The sequence below is a fragment of the Carcharodon carcharias genome, chromosome 37 (genome assembly GCF_017639515.1).
Source record: "Carcharodon carcharias isolate sCarCar2 chromosome 37, sCarCar2.pri, whole genome shotgun sequence".
Lineage (NCBI taxonomy): Eukaryota > Metazoa > Chordata > Chondrichthyes > Lamniformes > Lamnidae > Carcharodon > Carcharodon carcharias.
The window spans coordinates 3245489-3264424 of NC_054503.1; the positions used below are offsets into that span (position 1 = coordinate 3245489).

An 18936-nucleotide genomic window follows, 5' to 3' on the forward strand; every position below is an offset into this window, starting at 1 on the left:
TATCGAATGGCTGCCAGGTGACAAAGCCGAGGCCGCGGATTGGCCGAAGCGACAGGACCCGATTTCTGATTGGCTGTACTTGAATAGCCGATCCGCGTTTCTGATTCGCTCCCGCCGGGTGGCACCCTTTGACGCCGGCCGTTTAGAGAGGAGATTCGACACTCATTGACAGTGCTGCTTAGATTTTGATTGGATGAGGCTGGGAGGGGGGATGGAAAACACGAGGTTGAATGGCCAGGTCGCCTGTCAATCACTCGCTCCGGGCGGTTGCTAAGGAAACCATTGCCCCGCCTATCTGAATGCATTGCTGGTCCAGCCCAGCCCCCAACTATTTAAAGGGACAGGCAACCTCCCTTGGACACTGTGTCCAGTCTGGATGGAGATGGATGGACAATAGAAACTGTGTGGAACCCCTAGGGCTGCCTGGAGGACATTGACTGTACATTAAAAATATCAAGAGTATTGAGATGCCTCGTACTCTATGGGGACAAGTTGAATTTTATTGCATATTATGTAATTTTCAATTGGGATCGCTTTGTCATGTCCCTTCTGAAATTTTATGAATGAAGCATTGATTGTGGAGCTCTGAGATGCAGAGGGATCTGGGTGTCCTAGTGCATGAATCACAAAAGGTTAGTGTGCAGGTACAGCAAGTAATTAGGAAAGCTAATAGAATGTTATCATTTATTGTGAGGGGAATTGATTACAAACGTTAGGAGGTTACACTTCAGTTGTGCAGGGCCACATCTGGATTATTGTGTACAGTACTGGTCTCCTAGTTTAAAGAAAGATGAAAATGCATTAAAAGCAGTTCAGAGAAGGTTTACCAGACTATTACCAGGGATGACAAAAACAGAATTACCTGGAAAAACTCAGCAGGTCTGGCAGCATCGGCGGAGAAGAAAAGAGTTGACGTTTCGAGTCCTCATGACCCTTCGACAGAACTTGAGTTCGAGTCCAAGAAAGAGTTGAAATATAAGCTGGTTTAAGGTGTGTGTGTGGGGGGCGGAGAGATAGAGAGACAGAGAGGTGGAGGGGGGGGTGTGGTTGTAGGGACAAACAAGCAGTGATAGAAGCAGATCATCAAAAGATGTCAACGACAATAGTACAATAGAACACATATGTGTTAAAGTTAAAGTTGGTGATATTATCTAAACGAATGTGCTAATTAAGAATGGATGGTAGGGCACTCAAGGTATAGCTCTAGTGGGGTTTTTTTTATAATGGAAATAGGTGGGAAAAGGAAAATCTTTATAATTTATTGGAAAAAAAAGGAAGGGGGAAACAGAAAGGGGGTGGGGATGGGGGAGGGAGCTCACGACCTAAAGTTGTTGAATTCAATATTCAGTCCGGAAGGCTGTAAAGTCCCTAGTCGGAAGATGAGGTGTTGTTCCTCCAGTTTGCGTTGGGCTTCACTGGAACAATGCAGCAAGCCAAGGACAGACATGTGGGCAAGAGAGCAGGGTGGAGTGTTAAAATGGCAAGCGACAGGGAGGTTTGGCTCATTCTTGCGGACAGACCGCAGGTGTTCTGCAAAGCGGTCACCCAGTTTACGTTTGGTCTCTCCAATGTAGAGGAGACCACATTGGGAGCAACGAATGCAGTAGACTAGGTTGGGGGAAATGCAAGTGAAATGCTGCTTCACTTGAAAGGAGTGTTTGGGTCCTTGGACGGTGAGGAGAGAGGAAGTGAAGGGGCAGGTGTTGCATCTTTTGCATGGGCATGGGGTGGTGCCATAGGAGGGGGTTGAGGAGTAGGGGGTGATGGAGGAGTGGACCAGGGTGTCCCGGAGGGAGCGATCCCTACGGAATGCCGATAAGGGGGGGTGAAGGGAAGATGTGTTTGGTGGTGGCATCATGCTGGAGTTGGCGGAAATGGCGGAGGATGATCCTTTGAATGCGGAGGCTGGTGGGGTGATAAGTGAGGACAAGGGGGACCCTATCATGTTTCTGGGAGGGAGGAGAAGGCGTGAGGGCGGATGCGCGGGAGATGGGCCGGACACGGTTGAGAGCCCTGTCAACGACCGTGGGTGGAAAACCTCGGTTAAGGAAGAAGGAGGACATGTCAGAGGAACTGTTTTTGAATGTAGCATCATCGGAACAGATGCGACGGAGGCGAAGGAACTGAGAGAATGGGATGGAGTCCTTACAGGAAGCAGGATGTGAGGAGCTGTAGTCGAGATAGCTGTGGGAGTCGGTGGGTTTGTAATGGATATTGGTGGACAGTCTATCACCAGAGATTGAGACAGAGAGGTCAAGGAAGGGAAGGGAAGTGTCAGAGATGGACCACGTGAAAATGATGGAGGGGTGGAGATTGGAAGCAAAATTAATAAATTTTTCCAAGTCCCGACGAGAGCATGAAGCGGCACCGAAGTAATCATCGATGTACCGAAGAAAGAGTTGTGGAAGGGGGCCGGAGTAGGACTGCAACAAGGAATGTTCCACATACCCCATAAAGAGACAGGCATAGCTGGGGCCCATGCGGGTACCCATAGCCACACCTTTTATTTGGAGGAAGTGAGAGGAGTTGAAGGAGAAATTGTTCAGCGTGAGAACAAGTTCAGCCAGACGGAGGAGAGTAGTGGTGGATGGGGATTGTTCGGGCCTCTGTTCGGGGAAGAAGCTAAGGGCCCTCAGACTGTCCTGGTGGGGGATGGAGGTGTAGAGGGATTGGACGTCCATGGTGAAGAGGAAGCGGTTGGGGCCAGGGAACTGGAAATTGTTGATGTGACGTAAGGTGTCAGAGGAATCACGGATGTAGGTGGGAAGGGACTGGACAAGGGGAGAGAGAAGGGAGTCAAGATAACGAGAAATGAGTTCTGTGGGGCAGGAGCAAGCTGAGACGATCGGTCTACCGGGGCAGTTCTGTTTGTGGATTTTGGGTAGGAGATAGAAGCGGGCCGTCCGAGGTTGGGCGACTATCAGGTTGGAAGCTGTGGGAGGGAGATCCCCAGAGGAGATGGGATCAGTGACAGTCCTGGAAACAATGGCTTGATGTTCAGTGGTGGGGTCATGGTCCAGGGAGAGGTAGGAGGAAGTGTCTGCGAGTTGACGCTCAGCCTCCGCGAGGTAGAGGTCAGTGCGCCAGACAACAACAGCACCACCCTTGTCAGCGGGTTTGATGACAATGTCAGGGTTGGACCTGAGAGAATGGAGTGCAGTAAGTTCAGAGAGAGACAGGTTAGAATGGGTGAGAGGAGCAGAGAAATTGAGACGACTAATGTCGCGCCGACAGTTCTCAATGAAAAGATCGAGAGAAGGTAAGAATCCAGAGGGAGGGGTCCAGGTGGAGGGAGAATATTGGAGATGGGTAAAAGGATCCGTTGAACTGGGAGAGGACTCCTGCCCAAAGAAGTGAGCCCGGAGACGAAGACGGCGGAAGAAGAGTTCAGTATCATGCCGAGCCCGAAATTCATTGAGGTGAGGGCGTAAGGGTATGAAACTAAGTCCTTTGCTGAGCACTGAACGTTCAGCATCGGAGAGGGGAAGGTCAGGGGGAATAGTGAATACACGGCTGGGGTTGGGATTGGAAGAAAGGGTGGGGACGGAGGGACAGGCCGGGCTGGAGGGTCCTAGATGGGTGTTGGTGTCGATGAGTTGTTGGAGCTTGCGTTCCTTAGCACTTGAGAGAAAGTGAAAAAGTTTCTTGTTGAGGCGTCGGATGAGCCGAAGGATAAAATGAAACTGGGGGCACGCGCAGCTTTGAAAAAGGGTACGGCGGTGCTGCTGGCAGGAGAGGTCGAGTGTGTTCATATGGCGGCACATGGCACTGAGTGTGGATTTCAGAATGTGACGGGAATTCTGTTTTTGTTTTGGATTTCCAGCATCCGCAGTTTTTTTGTTTTTATCTCTGTGTTTAATTGACTGCCACTGCTCTTCAAGAAATGCCTACCTCCTTGAAGAAGTTCTGTTCCTCTCTGTGACAAGATTTCCGTATCTCTCTGTTGTCTTGCTCACCTTCCTTGCTTTCCATTTCCCTCCTAGTGTTTGACAAGGTGTTTACTAAAACCCGCTTTCACAGCCATATCTCCTTTCTCAGTGACTGTCTCCGTCTCCGACTTACCCCACGTGGATTTCAACTGAAATTCCACCCCTCATGTTTCGAACCCACCCAGGATTACAGGTATCTCCGGGACATAAAACGTTTCTCGGACAGCTGTTCCTGTCACATTCTGAGATCCACACTCAGTGCCATGCGCCGCCATATGAACACACTCGACCTCTCCCTCCAGCAGCACCGCCATACCCTTTTTCAAAGCTGCGCGTGCCCCCAGTTTCATTTTATCCTTCGGCTCATCCGACGCCTCAACAAGAAACCTTTTCTCTTTCTCTCAAGTGCTAAGGAACGCAAGCTCCAACAACTCATCGACACCAACACCCATCTAGGACCCTCCACCCCTGCCTGTCCCTCCGTCCCCACCCCATCTTCCAATCCCAACCCCAGCCATGTATTCACTATACCCCCTGACCTTCCCCTCTCCGATGCTGAACGTTCAGTGCTCAGCAAAGGACTTAGTTTCATACCCTTACGCCCTCACCTCAATGAATTTCGGGCTCGGCATGATACTGAACTCTTCTTCCGCCGTCTTCGTCTCCGGGCTCACTTCTTTGGGCAGGAGTCCTCTCCCAGTTCAACGGATCCTTTTACCCATCTCCAATATTCTCCCTCCACCTGGACCCCTCCCTCTGGATTCTTACCTTCTCTCGATCTTTTCATTGAGAACTGTCGGCGCGACATTAGTCGTCTCAATTTCTCTGCTCCTCTCACCCATTCTAACCTGTCTCTCTCTGAACTTACTGCACTCCATTCTCTCAGGTCCAACCCTGACATTGTCATCAAACCCGCTGACAAGGGTGGTGCTGTTGTTGTCTGGCGCACTGACCTCTACCTCGCGGAGGCTGAGCGTCAACTCGCAGACACTTTCTCCTACCTCTCCCTGGACCATGACCCCACCACTGAACATCAAGCCATTGTTTCCAGGACTGTCACTGATCTCATCTCCTCTGGGGATCTCCCTCCCACAGCTTCCAACCTGATAGTCGCCCAACCTCGGACGGCCCGCTTCTATCTCCTACCCAAAATCCACAAACAGAACTGCCCCGGTAGACCGATCGTCTCAGCTTGCTCCTGCCCCACAGAACTCATTTCTCGTTATCTTGACTCCCTTCTCTCTCCCCTTGTCCAGTCCCTTCCCACCTACATCCGTGATTCCTCTGACACCTTACGTCACATCAACAATTTCCAGTTCCCTGGCCCCAACCGCTTCCTCTTCACCATGGACGTCCAATCCCTCTACACCTCCATCCCCCACCAGGACGGTCTGAGGGCCCTTAGCTTCTTCCTCGAACAGAGGCCCGAACAATCCCCATCCACCACTACTCTCCTCCGTCTGGCTGAACTTGTTCTCACGCTGAACAATTTCTCCTTCAACTCCTCTCACTTCCTCCAAATAAAAGGTGTGGCTATGGGTACCCGCATGGGCCCCAGCTATGCCTGTCTCTTTATGGGGTATGTGGAACATTCCTTGTTGCAGTTCTACTCCGGCCCCCTTCCACAACTCTTTCTCCGGTACATCGATGATTACTTCGGTGCCGCTTCATGCTCTCGTCGGGACTTGGAAAAATTTATTAATTTTGCTTCCAATCTCCACTCCTCCATCATTTTCACGTGGTCCATCTCTGACACTTCCCTTCCCTTCCTTGACCTCTCTGTCTCAATCTCTGGTGATAGACTGTCCACCAATATCCATTACAAACCCACCGACTCCCACAGCTATCTCGACTACAGCTCCTCACATCCCGCTTCCTGTAAGGACTCCATCCCATTCTCTCAGTTCCTTCGCCTCCGTCGCATCTGTTCCGATGATGCTACATTCAAAAACAGTTCCTCTGACATGTCCTCCTTCTTCCTTAATCGAGGTTTTCCACCCACAGTCGTTGACAGGGCCCTCAACCGTGTCCGGCCCATCTCCCGCGCATCCGCCCTCACGCCTTCTCCTCCCTCCCAGAAACATGATAGGGTCCCCCTTGTCCTCACTTATCACCCCACCAGCCTCCGCATTCAAAGGATCATCCTCCGCCATTTCCGCCAACTCCAGCATGATGCCACCACCAAACACATCTTCCCTTCACCCCCCCTTATCGGCATTCCGTAGGGATCGCTCCCTCCGGGACACCCTGGTCCACTCCTCCATCACCCCCTACTCCTCAACCCCCTCCTATGGCACCACCCCATGCCCATGCAAAAGATGCAACACCTGCCCCTTCACTTCCTCTCTCCTCACTGTCCAAGGACCCAAACACTCCTTTCAAGTGAAGCAGCATTTCACTTGCATTTCCCCCAACCTAGTCTACTGCATTCGTTGCTCCCAATGTGGTCTCCTCTATATTGGAGAGACCAAACGTAAACTGGGCGACCGCTTTGCAGAACACCTGCGGTCTGTCCGCAAGAATGAGCCAAACCTCCCTGTCGCTTGCCATTTTAACACTCCACCCTGCTCTCTTGCCCACATGTCTGTCCTTGGCTTGCTGCATTGTTCCAGTGAAGCCCAACGCAAACTGGAGGAACAACACCTCATCTTCCGACTAGGGACTTTACAGCCTTCCGGACTGAATATTGAATTCAACAACTTTAGGTCGTGAGCTCCCTCCCCCATCCCCACCCCCTTTCTGTTTCCCCCTTCCTTTTTTTCCAATAAATTATAAAGATTTTCCTTTTCCCACCTATTTCCATTATAAAAAAAACCCCACTAGAGCTATACCTTGAGTGCCCTACCATCCATTCTTAATTAGCACATTCGTTTAGATAATATCACCAACTTTAACTTTAACACATATGTGTTCTATTGTACTATTGTCGTTGACATCTTTTGATGATCTGCTTCTATCACTGCTTGTTTGTCCCTACAACCACACCCCCCCCTCCACCTCTCTGTCTCTCTATCTCTCCGCCCCCCACACACACACCTTAAACCAGCTTATATTTCAACTCTTTCTTGGACTCGAACTCAAGTTCTGTCGAAGGGTCATGAGGACTCGAAACGTCAACTCTTTTCTTCTCCACCGATGCTGCCAGACCTGCTGAGTTTTTCCAGGTAATTCTGTTTTTGTTTTGGATTTCCAGCATCCGCAGTTTTTTTGTTTTTAATACCAGGGATGGGTGGGTTATTTTACGAGGAAAGGCTGGATAGGTTAGGCTTGTATCCACTGGAGTTTAGAAGAGTAAGAGGTGACTTAATTGAAACGTTTAAGATCCTGAGGGGTCTTGAGAGGGTGAATGTGGAGAGGATGTTTCCTCTTATGGGGAGAATCTAGATCTGGGAGTCACCGATTCAAAACAGAGATGAGGAGAATTCTTTTTCTCTCAAAGGGTTGTGAGTCTTTGGAGCTCTCTTCCTGGAAGCAGAGTCTTTGAATAAATTTAAGGCAGAGCTGAATAGATTATTGATTAACAATGGTTATCGGAGATAGGCAGGAATGTGGGGTTGAGGTTACATTCAGATCAGCCATGATCTTATTGAGAGGCTTGAGGGGATGAGTGGCCTACGCCTGCTTTTAATTCGTATCTTCATAAATTTTTGGGGCAAAAAAACAGGCTGTATCCCTGACAAGGAACATACTTTATGAATATTGAAATTTTATAAATCACTAAAGGTGGCAGGACAGGTTGAGAGAGCAGTTAATAAAGCATACACTATCTTGGGCTTTATTAATAGGGACGTAGAGTACAAGAGTAAGGAGATTTGGTTGAACTTGTATAAGACATTAGTTCGGCCTCAGCTGGAGTATTGCATCCAGTTCTGGGTGCTGCACTTGAGGAAGGATATGATGGCATTGAAGAGATTACAGAAAAGATTCATGAGAATGATTGCAGGGATGAGGAACTTCAATTGTGAAGATAGATTGGAGAAGCTGAGTCTGTTTTCCTTAGAGAAAAGAAGGCTTAGATAGGATTGCCAAGCCTTCCGGATTGGCCTGGAGTCCCTGGGAGTTTAAAAATAAGGGGTTTGCCATTTAAGACGGAGGTGAGAAGAATTTCTTTCTCTCAGAAGATTGTATGTCTGTGGAACTCTCTTCCCCCAAGAGTGATGTAGACGGGGTCAATGCTTAGTATTTAAGGCGGAGGTAGGTAGATTCTTGACTAACAAAGGAGTCAAAAGTTACCAGGGGTAGGCGGGAATTGAAACATAGAACATAGAAACTAGGAGCAGGAGTAGGCCATTCAGCCCTTCGAACCTGCTCCCCCATTCAATATAATCATGGCTGATCCTCTATCTCAATGCCATATTCCTGCTTTCTTTCCATAACTCTTGATGCCCTTAATATCCAAATAATTATCAATTTCTTTCCTGAATATACTCAGTGACCTGGCCTCCACAGCCTTCTGTGGTAGAGAATTCCACAGGTTGACCACCCTCTGAGTGAAGAAACTTATCCTTATCTCAATCCTAAATGGTCTGCCCCGTATCCTGAGACTGCGGCCCCTGGTTCTAGATTCCGCAACCAGGGGAAACATCATCCCTGTGTCTAGTCTGTCCAGCCCTTAGAATTTTATACCTTTCAATCAGATCCCCTCTCATTCTTCTAAACTCTAGTGAATACAGACCCAGTTGAACCAATCTGTCCTCATACGACAATCCTGCCATCCTTGGTATCAGCCTAGTGAACCTTCGCTGTACTCCCTCTATGACAAATGTACCAGCCTCCACCACCAAATCATTTGGATTCCCCAAGTATTAATTTCTCTCCTTTCTTTCCCATGGAAGGTGCCACCTTGTTTCTGTGAGTTACACTGGGCGGGTTTGGCATTATGGTATTTGGCTTGGGCAGGAAAGGCCATTCAGCCCATTATTGATCCTGCATCAACCCTTTTAAAAAGCTATCCGATTTAGTTCCTCAATTCCAGTATTCCTACCCCCCTCCCCGCCCTCCGCCCCACAACTCCCATAGCCCCTGCAATTTGACCTTCTCCTAGAGCAGACAATCCTCCGGCAATGGAAGATTAATCTTCCCAGACTCTGCCGTGAGCAGTGCGGCAGAGATATTTAAATGCACATTAAAACAAAGTTTTCATTCTTCTTTCATCGCTTTTGTTTATTAATTATATTAGTAAAACCTTGGGAATGGGGGAAATGCTATTTGGCAGGGGTGTGGGAACCAGGAGGTGTAGGAGAATATTTCACTGCCACCATGTTGTAAGGTTGTTTGGTGTCTCGCTAAGAGGTCTGGAGGCTTGTGTGGTTGAATGTAACCCATGTTTTTTGGTGACCCATAACTATATATATGTACAAGGTGCATTTAAGACAAAGGTGAGGAGAATTTTTTTTCTGAGTGTTGTGGGTCTTTGGAACCTCAAAAGGTGGTGAAAACAGAGCCTTTGAATATTGTTAAGGCAGAGCTATTTAGATTCTTGATAAGCAAAGGGGGTGGAATGTTATTGGGGGTAGGTGGAAATGTGGGTTGAGGTTACAATCAGATCAGCCATGAACTTATTGGATGGTGGAGCAGGCTCGAAGGGCTGAGTGGCCTACTGCTGCTCCCAATTCATATGCTCAATGCCAAGGTGCACAGAATACTGGGAGAGATAGACAGCACTAGAAGCAGGGAATAATAAGTTAATAGGTGAGTTCAGAGTAAAGGAGAAAGTAATAGAGTCTAAATCAGGGTTACTGTGCATGTATGTCAATGCACGGAGTGTGGTTAATAAGATTGGAGATGCAGATTGCTATGTGGAAATATAATGTTGTGGCTATAACAGGGAACTGGTTCAAAGAAGGAAAGTTGGGTGTTAGATATCCCTGGATATAAGGTGTTCAGGAAAGATTGGAAAGGAAGAAAAGGGGGAGGGTGGCAGTATTGATTAAAGAGAGCATTACGGGTGCTGGAGAAAGAGGATGTCCCAGAGGATTCAGGGACAGAATCTATTTGGCTAGAGCCAAGGAACAAAAATGATGCAATTACATTGCTCGTTGTGGTCTATAGGCCACCAGCTAGTGGGAAGGATGTAGAGAAACAAACTTGCATTGCATCCACTTTAGGAAGGATGTGAAGGCACTGGAGAGAGTGCAGAAAAGATTCACAGAAATGGTTCCAGGCACAAGGGGCTTCAGTGATGAGGATAGATTGTAGAAGCTGAAACTGTTTTCCTTGGAGAAGAGAAGGCCGGGAGGAGATTTGATAGAGGTGTTCAAGGTCATGAGGGGCCTGGACAGAGTAGACAAGGAGAAACTGTTCCCACTGGTGGAAGGATCGAGAACCAGAGGGCACAGGTTTAAAGTCATTGGCAAAAGAAGCAAAAGTGATATGAGGAGAAACTTTTTCACGCAGCGAGTGGTTAGGGTCTAGAATGCAGTGCCTGAAAGTGTGGTGGTAGAGGCAGGTTCAATCGAGGCCTTCAAGATGGATCAGACTGTTCTCTGAAAAGGAAGAATGTGTAGGGTTATGGGAAGAAGGTGGGAGAATGGTACTAGGTGAGTTGCTCATTCAGAAAGCCGGTATCCCCGCTCTGGCCTCAGTACCTGGATGAGCATTTGGTGTGTCATAACATTCAAGGCAATGGGCCAAGTGCTGATAAATGGGATTAGGTAGGTAGGTCAGGTGTTTCTCACATGTCGGTGCAGACTCAATGGGCCAAAGGGCCTCTTCTGCACTGTGTGATTCTGGCCGCAGGATGGGCAGCAACATCACCAATCCAGCATTGGAGACAGTGGCAGTGGTGGTCAGCGCAAACGCTCTTCAGAAGAGGACAGCCACCCAGTGCGGCAAGAGGATGAATGATCTCCTCTGTTCTGCCAAGGTAAGTCACTCTTCTCATCGCTCTCAACTCACATGCTCACAAACCCATCACACATCCAGAGGGCCCTCACTCACTGCCAGCGCAAGGGACATCACCATTCACTCTCTCACACTCAACGTCATTGTCCTCATCCTGTCCATGGGACCACCCACCAGGCCAGGCGTACTTATCATCTGGCCTGGCAGGTGTCCTGCTTACTCTTTTCTCCATCTCTATCCATGCAGGACAAGCTGGCACACAATAACAGGAAGAGGTTGCAGACCGGTGGAGGAATGCCTGACATCAAGGTCCTCACGGACTTTGAAAACAGAGCCATCCAGCTGGCCAGTGAGGATCTGGGCTGGTCCTGTGCTGATGATGCGGTCGGCGCTGCTCTACCAAGTGAGGATTCAGCAGTGCAACATCCATCAGACAGCCATGCCGTGAGTGATGTGTCCTCTTTCACAGACCACTGCCAAGCACTAATTATCTCGCCTTGCTTCTGTAGGCACATCTGGGAAACAGCAAAAGAGTCCATGACCCAGGGCCTCCAATCAATACCCGAAGAAACCTCTGAAGAGGAATCTGGAGGCACCGTCCTTGAAGCCCTGTCACAGCGTTCACCCACACCCTCCACCAGCGCAGAGAGACACACCTCGGGGGGGGATCTAACTTTAGGATAGCCTTGGGATCACAATTTGGTGAGCACGTCCCACTGTCTGATCCACAGCAGGGACTTCCCAGGTCCCCAGCACTCGGAGGGCAGCTGGAGGCCAGAAATTTACTGAGTCCGAGTCAGATGATGAGCCTCTGGACTTGATCATGTCACAGTTGCTGGAGCTGCAAATGCAAGCTCAGGAACATCAGGAAGGGATGTCCACTGCACTCCTCAGATTGCAAGGCATGATGGAGGAGTCCGTCCGCCTTCAGACTGAACTGATAGCGCCGGCATGCCAACGCACCGAGGTCAATGTTGGTAGAATGGTGGCCGCCATGGAGACCTTGGTCCAGGAAGTCGCTCCTGCACTGCTGTGTGGGGTCAACTCCATTGCTGACGTCATTGTTGGTCTACAACAGTGTGTACACGAGAAGGGTGCTGGACAGCTTGATCTCACTCCAGCAACACCTTCCCCTCACGGAGCCAGCCAGGGGTCCTCGGGCATCCATAGGCAGGTGCATACTCTGGGCCCATCCACCCAGGCGATTCCGAGAGTGTCCGGCCCATCCAAATCCCCTCTTCCTGTGATCCCAGCAGCTCCATCTCCACAGGCCGAGGAGGGTGCCACTGCCACACAGCAGGACCCCGAAAGCAGGCCGGGGCCCTCCAAATCTTGGCCCTCCAGAGGACGCCCACCAAGGTCATCACAGAAAGGGCGTTGCAGTCAGCAGGCTGCCTCCACCTCCACTGTGGATGTCTGGGGAGCAGCAAGACATAGTGGCAGGGTTGGGAAAGTTTAGGAGAATTAGTTGCACAGCCGGGCACGGGTGTTAATCACTTGTACACTCTGTTCACTATTGTCAATTAACTCCCAACAATGTCTCCCTGCCCAAGGCTCTTTGTTCTGATGAGGAGTGTTCTTGCCACTCAGATGTGAAACCTTTCCATACAAGGTAAAGGCAGGTGACTCAGTCCAGGGCCTCTTCCCTGTGCTCTGTGCAGCCTTCAGACCACAGTGATGGTCCGGCCTCACACTCCCTGGAAACATTTCTGTTGCCTGCACCTCGGCGGTGCTGGTCATTGCTGCCGGAATGTAGTGGGCAGGAGCCACAGAGCTCTCTCATTCACTGTGTGTGCTCTCAGCACCTTTAAGGTGGGGCTGGTCCCCCCCTCCCCATCTCTTCAATATCTGTGACCACTGATGCTGTGCTCCTAAAGGGCACAGGTGCTGAAGGCAGACAAAGCACCAGATGCTTCTGAAGTTTCATGGCTGCGCTTCTAATGATATGACCCTGATCATGAAGCGCAAGCGAGATGTCCTCGGCCAGACAGGAGTCAGACATTCTCAGAGGCTGTGTAAAGAACTATGGAGTGTCCTCATTGCATGTTGTCATCATCCTTCTGCAATTGAGTGACTCTTAGGGCCACCACTGTGTCTCCATGACAGGAGCATTCTCACAGAGGGTATGTGCGCTGCCATAAGCCGGACTGGAGTCAAATGTTCACAAATACAGTCTGAGGATCTATGGGGTCACCTCACTGCATGTCATCATCATCCTCCACAAATCTGGCAACTACAAAGGCCTCCCAAGCACGCCTGCCTCGTCTAGCCAGTGCGAGTGCCTCATCCCCGTCATCATCGCCTCCGAGGACTTCCTCACCCTTCCCCGCGTCAACATCCTCCTCATTGGAGGAGACGTGCATCTCCTCCTCAGCCGGCTCCTCACCCCGTTGCAGCGCCAGGTTGTAAAGGGCGCAGCGGGTGACGACGATGTGTGACACCCTCTGCAGGTTGTATTGCAGGACTCCACCAGACCAGGCACTGGAGCCGTATCTTCAGCGTCCCGACGGTCTGCTCCACCAAGTTGTGGATTGCTGCATGAGCATCATTATAGCGTCGCTCTGCTGCAGTCTGAGGCCTCTGCACGGGTGTCATCAGCCACAGCCTCTGCGGGTGGCCCTTGTCCCCAAGGAGCCATCCCTACAGCTTCTGTGGACCCTGGAACACTGCAGGGGTCTGTAATCGACTGAGGATGTAGGTGTCGTGCACACTCCCTGGAAACCGTGCGCACACCTGCAGGGTGTGTTTCTGGTGGTCGCTCACCAGCTGCAGGTTCAGTGACTGGATCACTTGTGGTTGATGTAGTTCACCGTGTGTAACGATGGAGACCTGAGCGCCACCTGAGTGCAGTCGATCACACCCTGCACCTGTGGGAATCCCGAGATCAGGGCGAATCCAATGGTCCTTGCATCCTAGTCGTCCTGGTTCTAGGTGAAATGCACAAAGCTGCGTGCCCTCGCAAAGGTGGCATCCATGACCTCATGGATGCATTTGTGGTTGGAGGTCACCTGTGGAACCCTGAAAGGAACCACTGATGTAGAAATTGACCACCATGGTCACTTTCACGGCCAATGGCAGTGGATGCCCTCCATGTCCCTGTGGCGCCAAATCCAGCAGTAGCTGGCAGATGTGAGCGACCAGTTCCCTAGACATAAGCAGTCTTTGGCGACACTGGTTCTCGGGCATCTGCAGGAATGACAGGCGGCATCGATAGACCCTGGGTGTCACTAGGCACTGACCAGCGACAGCTCGCTGTGGGTCTTCAGCAGCGTGTGCAGGAGCCCCAGCCACCCCTTCTTCCAGAGGGTGCTGCTCCTCCCTCTGCGCAGCCAGGTGCCTCAGTCACTCTCTTCTCCATTGTCTTCGCTCTGTGTATGCCATGAGGCATACAGCTAGCAGGATAGAAGAGAGAGACACAGGGGTTAGCATGGGTGTACCAAGGACCTGCCCTGGTTAAGTGTGAAGGCCCTTTGACAATTCCCAGAGAGTGATGGCCACTACTTGGATGGCCAGAGATGGCTGCCCGAAACCCCACCGCCTCCACCTCTGTCCGCCTGACCGATTGGCGGCAGCTTCGACCGTTGGGCTGCAGGCTGAGCTCTCAGCTCAGGCACAGTCATTCTCCTAAGCCGCGCTGCAAGGCTGCACTGTTAGCTTGAACCATGGGGGACACTGGTCCCCAAACTGGGATGATGACATTGCAAGGGGCTGTGAGCGCCTCCAGCAGTGACTGCTCCACAGCCAGATTTAGCGAGGTGAATATACAACGTGTGCAGTCGTCCAACTGCTCTGCTGTGCACTAAAATGCTCGTGACTTTGCAGTCTGTGCCAGGGGGTGGTTGGGTGGTGCAGGGGGGGGGGGGGTTGCAATTTGGGGGAAACTTTGGAGCACTTGGTGGCACTTTGATCCCTCTGCATTGCTTGAGTGGGCAATTGGGCAATTCCCCTCAAGCTTTAAGTCCTATAGGTGACCCTGGCGAGCCCTGCACAACCTTACTGTGTACCCACCTCCATGTTCCCCCCCAAAGTGCAGCCTGCCATGTGCACATCACTTATCTGCTGTTGTGAAACACGTCAGTATGTTTTCCTGCCGACGCTGGGCAGACATATCCAGCAGGTTGGGGGCCGGGTGGGTAGGGGAATGATTCCAGTGAGCTGGCCTGACAATGATACGCTTCCTGTTATTCTCCTTATCGTGTCCACGGGACGGTCTATTCATGGCCCAGCCAGAACTGGACACATTTCTACGCCTCGTTGTTGAATTCGGCTAGATCTGCAACAGCACAGGGTTCCTCTAGCGATAGGTATTGCAGGAGATGTGGCATAGTCTGTGGCTCAGTTCCACATTCACAAGTTGTCGGGCTGGTTGTATATCCCCCCATTTGCTTAGTGACACTCTTGAGCGACCTACACCAGTCCTAAGTCTGTTAAGGCACTTCCAGGTTGCCCAGTTGCAATTAGCTCTGGGGGAAGGCTTTCATCCAGTAGAATTTCCATCGCTGGGGGTTGTTCGAGACTGGCGAGCCGGTTTTTACACAAGGCGATGCGGGCTTCAGATGGGGTGGATTGTGATGGAACAACACTGTTCATGAAGCTCTTCCTTGACTTTAGGCAGCTGGGTGTAGGTGTATGACATGCTGATGTCCCGCCATTGGCAGGCTGAGCAGACGATCGCGGACTGGTTTCACGCTGCCATGAAACCGATCGCGCCGTGTTGCCCGTTCACGCCACCGAACACGCCTGACACCGGCAGGCACGGAAAATTCCGCCCTGGGTCAAAATCCTGGAACTCCCCTCCCCTAACAGTGCTGAGGGTGTACCTACACCACACGGACTGCAGCAGCTCAGGGAGGCAGCTCACCACCACCTTCTCAAGGGGCAATTAGGGATGGGCAATAAAAATGCTGGGCTCAGCCAGCGAGGCCCACATCTCGTGAAAGAAAATTTAAAAAACCGTAGATCATAACCTCTGCCTCCTTCTTGTTCTATCTATGTTTTTTTCCCCTTTATTGCTTTGCTCTGGTATCTTTATCGCTCCATGTTGCATTCAGGTGGTTTTCATGTAGCCATTCACGCCTCACTTGGACGCAGCCTTTGTTTCTTTACTGTACTCATTACCACTCTCTTTGGCTGTTGCATCATGAAATCTTTTGTGACGTGATCTCTCTTGCTCCTTCACCTTACCACAGAGCTGCCCTTTTGTCCTTCCTGCCCCCTTCCCCCACCCTTCCAAATGGCTTAAGAGCTCTTCCATGTCTACCTCTCTTCAGTTCTGGTGAAAGGTCACTGGACATGAAACGTTAACTCTATCTCTCTCTATGTCTCTCTGTCTCTCTGCCTCTCTCTCTCTCTCTCACGCTCTCTCTCCCTCTCAAGCTCTCCCCCTCTCTCTCTCTCTCTCTCTCCAGTGATGCTGCCTGACCTGCTGAGTTTTCCCAGTATTTCTTGTTTTATTTTTATATCAGATCTGCAGTATTTTGCCATTATGTTGTTCGCTAGACTGGAGCGGGTGGGTTGTCTCATGAGGAAGGTTGGACAAGTCAGGCTGGTATCCACTGGAGTTTAGAAGAGTGAGAGGCGACTTGATTGAAACATATAAGATCCTGAGGGGTATTGACAGGGTGGATGTGGAGAGGATGTTTCCTCTTGTGGGAGAATCTAGGGGTCACTCTTTTAAAAATAAGGGGTCGCCCATTTGGGACAGAGATGAGGAGAAATGTTTCCTCACAGAGGGTGTTGAGTCTTTAGAACTCTCTTCCTCAAAAGGCGGAGGAAGCAGAGTCTTTGAATATGTTTAAGGAAGAGGTGATGAGCAAGGGGGGTGAAAGGTTATCGGGGGTAGGCAGGGTTGAGGTTCCAATCAGGTCAGCCATGATCTCATTGAATGGTGGAGCAGGCTCGAGGGGCCGAGTGGCCTCACTCCTGCTCCTAATTTGTATGTTGCTGGGATGAGGGGACTGCCCTGTGAGGAGAGATCGGGAGTTTTGAAAACTGAGCAGTTATCCCATCGAAACGTATAACGTTTTTTTTAAGGGCTCGATTGACAGAGGGTGATGTTTGCCCCCAAGCTGGATGGTCTGGAACAAGTGGGTCACAGACGCAGGATGAAGGGGTCGGCCATTGGGAAAAGAGATGCAAAAAAATTTCTCCGCCCGTTCTTTGGGTGGAGAGCCATGGATGCACAGCCGTTGAGTGAATTCAAGACCGGAAGAGATTTTTGGATAGTAAAGGAAATAAGGGATAGGGCGGGAAAATGGAGCTGTGGCTGTAGGTCAGCCAGGATCTTACTGAATGGCAGATGGGCTTGAGGGGGCCAATTGGCAGACTCATGCTCCTATTTCTTATGTTTCTAGACGAGGTATTGAATGCCAAAGCAGGGATGTAACACTGGAACTGTATAAAATGCTGGTTAGGCCACACTGGAATTTTGCATACAGTTCTGGTCACCACTTAGAGAAAGGACATAGTTGCTCCAGAGAGAGCACAGAGGGGATTTACAAGAATGTTTGCCGGAGCTTGAAAATTGCAGCTATGAGAAATGATTAGATTGGTTAGAGCTATTTTCCTAAGGGCAGACGAGGCTGAGGGGTGACCTAACTGAGGTGTACAAAATTACGAGGGGCCTGGATAGGGTATGTTTTTCCTTTATTCATTCATGGGATGTGGGCGTCGCCGGCTAAGCCAGCGTTTATTGCCCATCCCTAATTGCCCTTGAGAAGGTGGGTGGTGAGCTGCCTTTTTGAGCCGCTGCAGCCCCTGTGGTGTAGGTACACCCACAGCGCTGTTAGGGAGGGGTTTCCAGGATTTTGACCCAGCGACATTGAAGGAACGGCCGATATATTTCCAAGTCAGGATGGTGAGTGGCTCGGAGGGGAACTTGCAGGTGGTGGTGTTCCCCATGTGTCTGCTGTCCTTGTCCTTCTAGGTGGTAGAGGTCACAGGTTTGGAAGGTGCTGCCTCAGGAGCCTTGATGAGTTGCTGCAGTGCATCTTGTAGATGTTACACACACTGCTGCTACTGTGCGTCGGTGGTGGAAGGAGTGAATGTTTGTGGAAGGGGTGCCTATCAAGTGTGCTGCTTTGTCCTGGATGGTATCGAGCTTCTTGAGTTTTGTAGGATCTGCACTCATCCAGGCAGGAAAGACTTGTTTCCCCTAGCTGAGGGGTAAATCACCAGGGGACATAGATTTAAGGTGATTGGTGGAAGGATTAGAGGGGACATAAGGGAAAACCTTTTCACCCAGCGGATGGTGGGTGCCTGGAATTCACTGCCAATTGGTGGCTGAGGCTGAAATGCTCAACTCACTGAAAAGGCACCCACCACATGGACTGCAGCAGTTCAAGAAAGCAGCTCACCACCAGCTTCTCAAGGGGCAATTAGGGATGGGCAATAAACGCCTGCTTAGCCAGTGATGCCCACATCCCCTGAATGAATAAAGGAAAAATATACTCTATCCAGGCCCCTCCTAATTTTGTACACCTCAATTAGGTCACCCCTCAGCCTCCTCTGTTCTTAGGAAAATAATCCTAGCCTATCCAATCTTTTGTCATAACTGCAATCTTCAAGCTCCGGTAAACATTCTTGTAAATCTCTTCTGTACTCCAGAGCAGTAATGTCCTTCCTTTAAGTGGTGACCAGAATGCAAAATTCCAGTGTGGCCTAACCAGTATTTTATATGGTTCCAGTGTTACATCCCTGCTTTGGCATGCAATACCTTGTCTAACAACATAAGGTACCTTGAAGCACTGTAACCTGCAAGGCTACGGACTAGGTGCTGGAAAGTGTGATTACAATGAGCGGCTAGTTTCTATTTTTGGCCAGTGCAAACACAATGGGCTGAATGGCCTATTTCTGCACTGTAACCTTTCTATTGTTCTACGGTTAAGGTGAATATTCAAGATCCTAAAGCATTTCAGGAAGGGGAACAAGGATTTCTAGTGTCTCAGCCAATATTCTTCTGTCAGAGTGAAAACAGTCAATGGCCTCCCATCTCACTGCTGAAGGGAGGGTCTGCTCTACTCAAATTGGGTAACTGGCTTTTAAGTGAGAATGCCTCAAAAGTGATCAATCACTTCTGAAGCAGTTTGGGTTGTCGAGGATGTGACAAGCCGCTATACAAATTCAAGTTCGGTCGTTCTTGCCATTGGCAAATTGAGCATGGGGA

At 50.2% G+C, this 18936-nt stretch overlaps 1 long non-coding RNA gene across 1 annotated transcript in view; it reads left to right on the forward strand.

Moving 5' to 3' along the window:
• LOC121273039 overlaps positions 1 to 18936 on the forward strand; it is a 50437-nt gene that overhangs the window by 26770 nt on the left and 4731 nt on the right. The gene's annotated exons all lie outside the window — the stretch shown is intronic.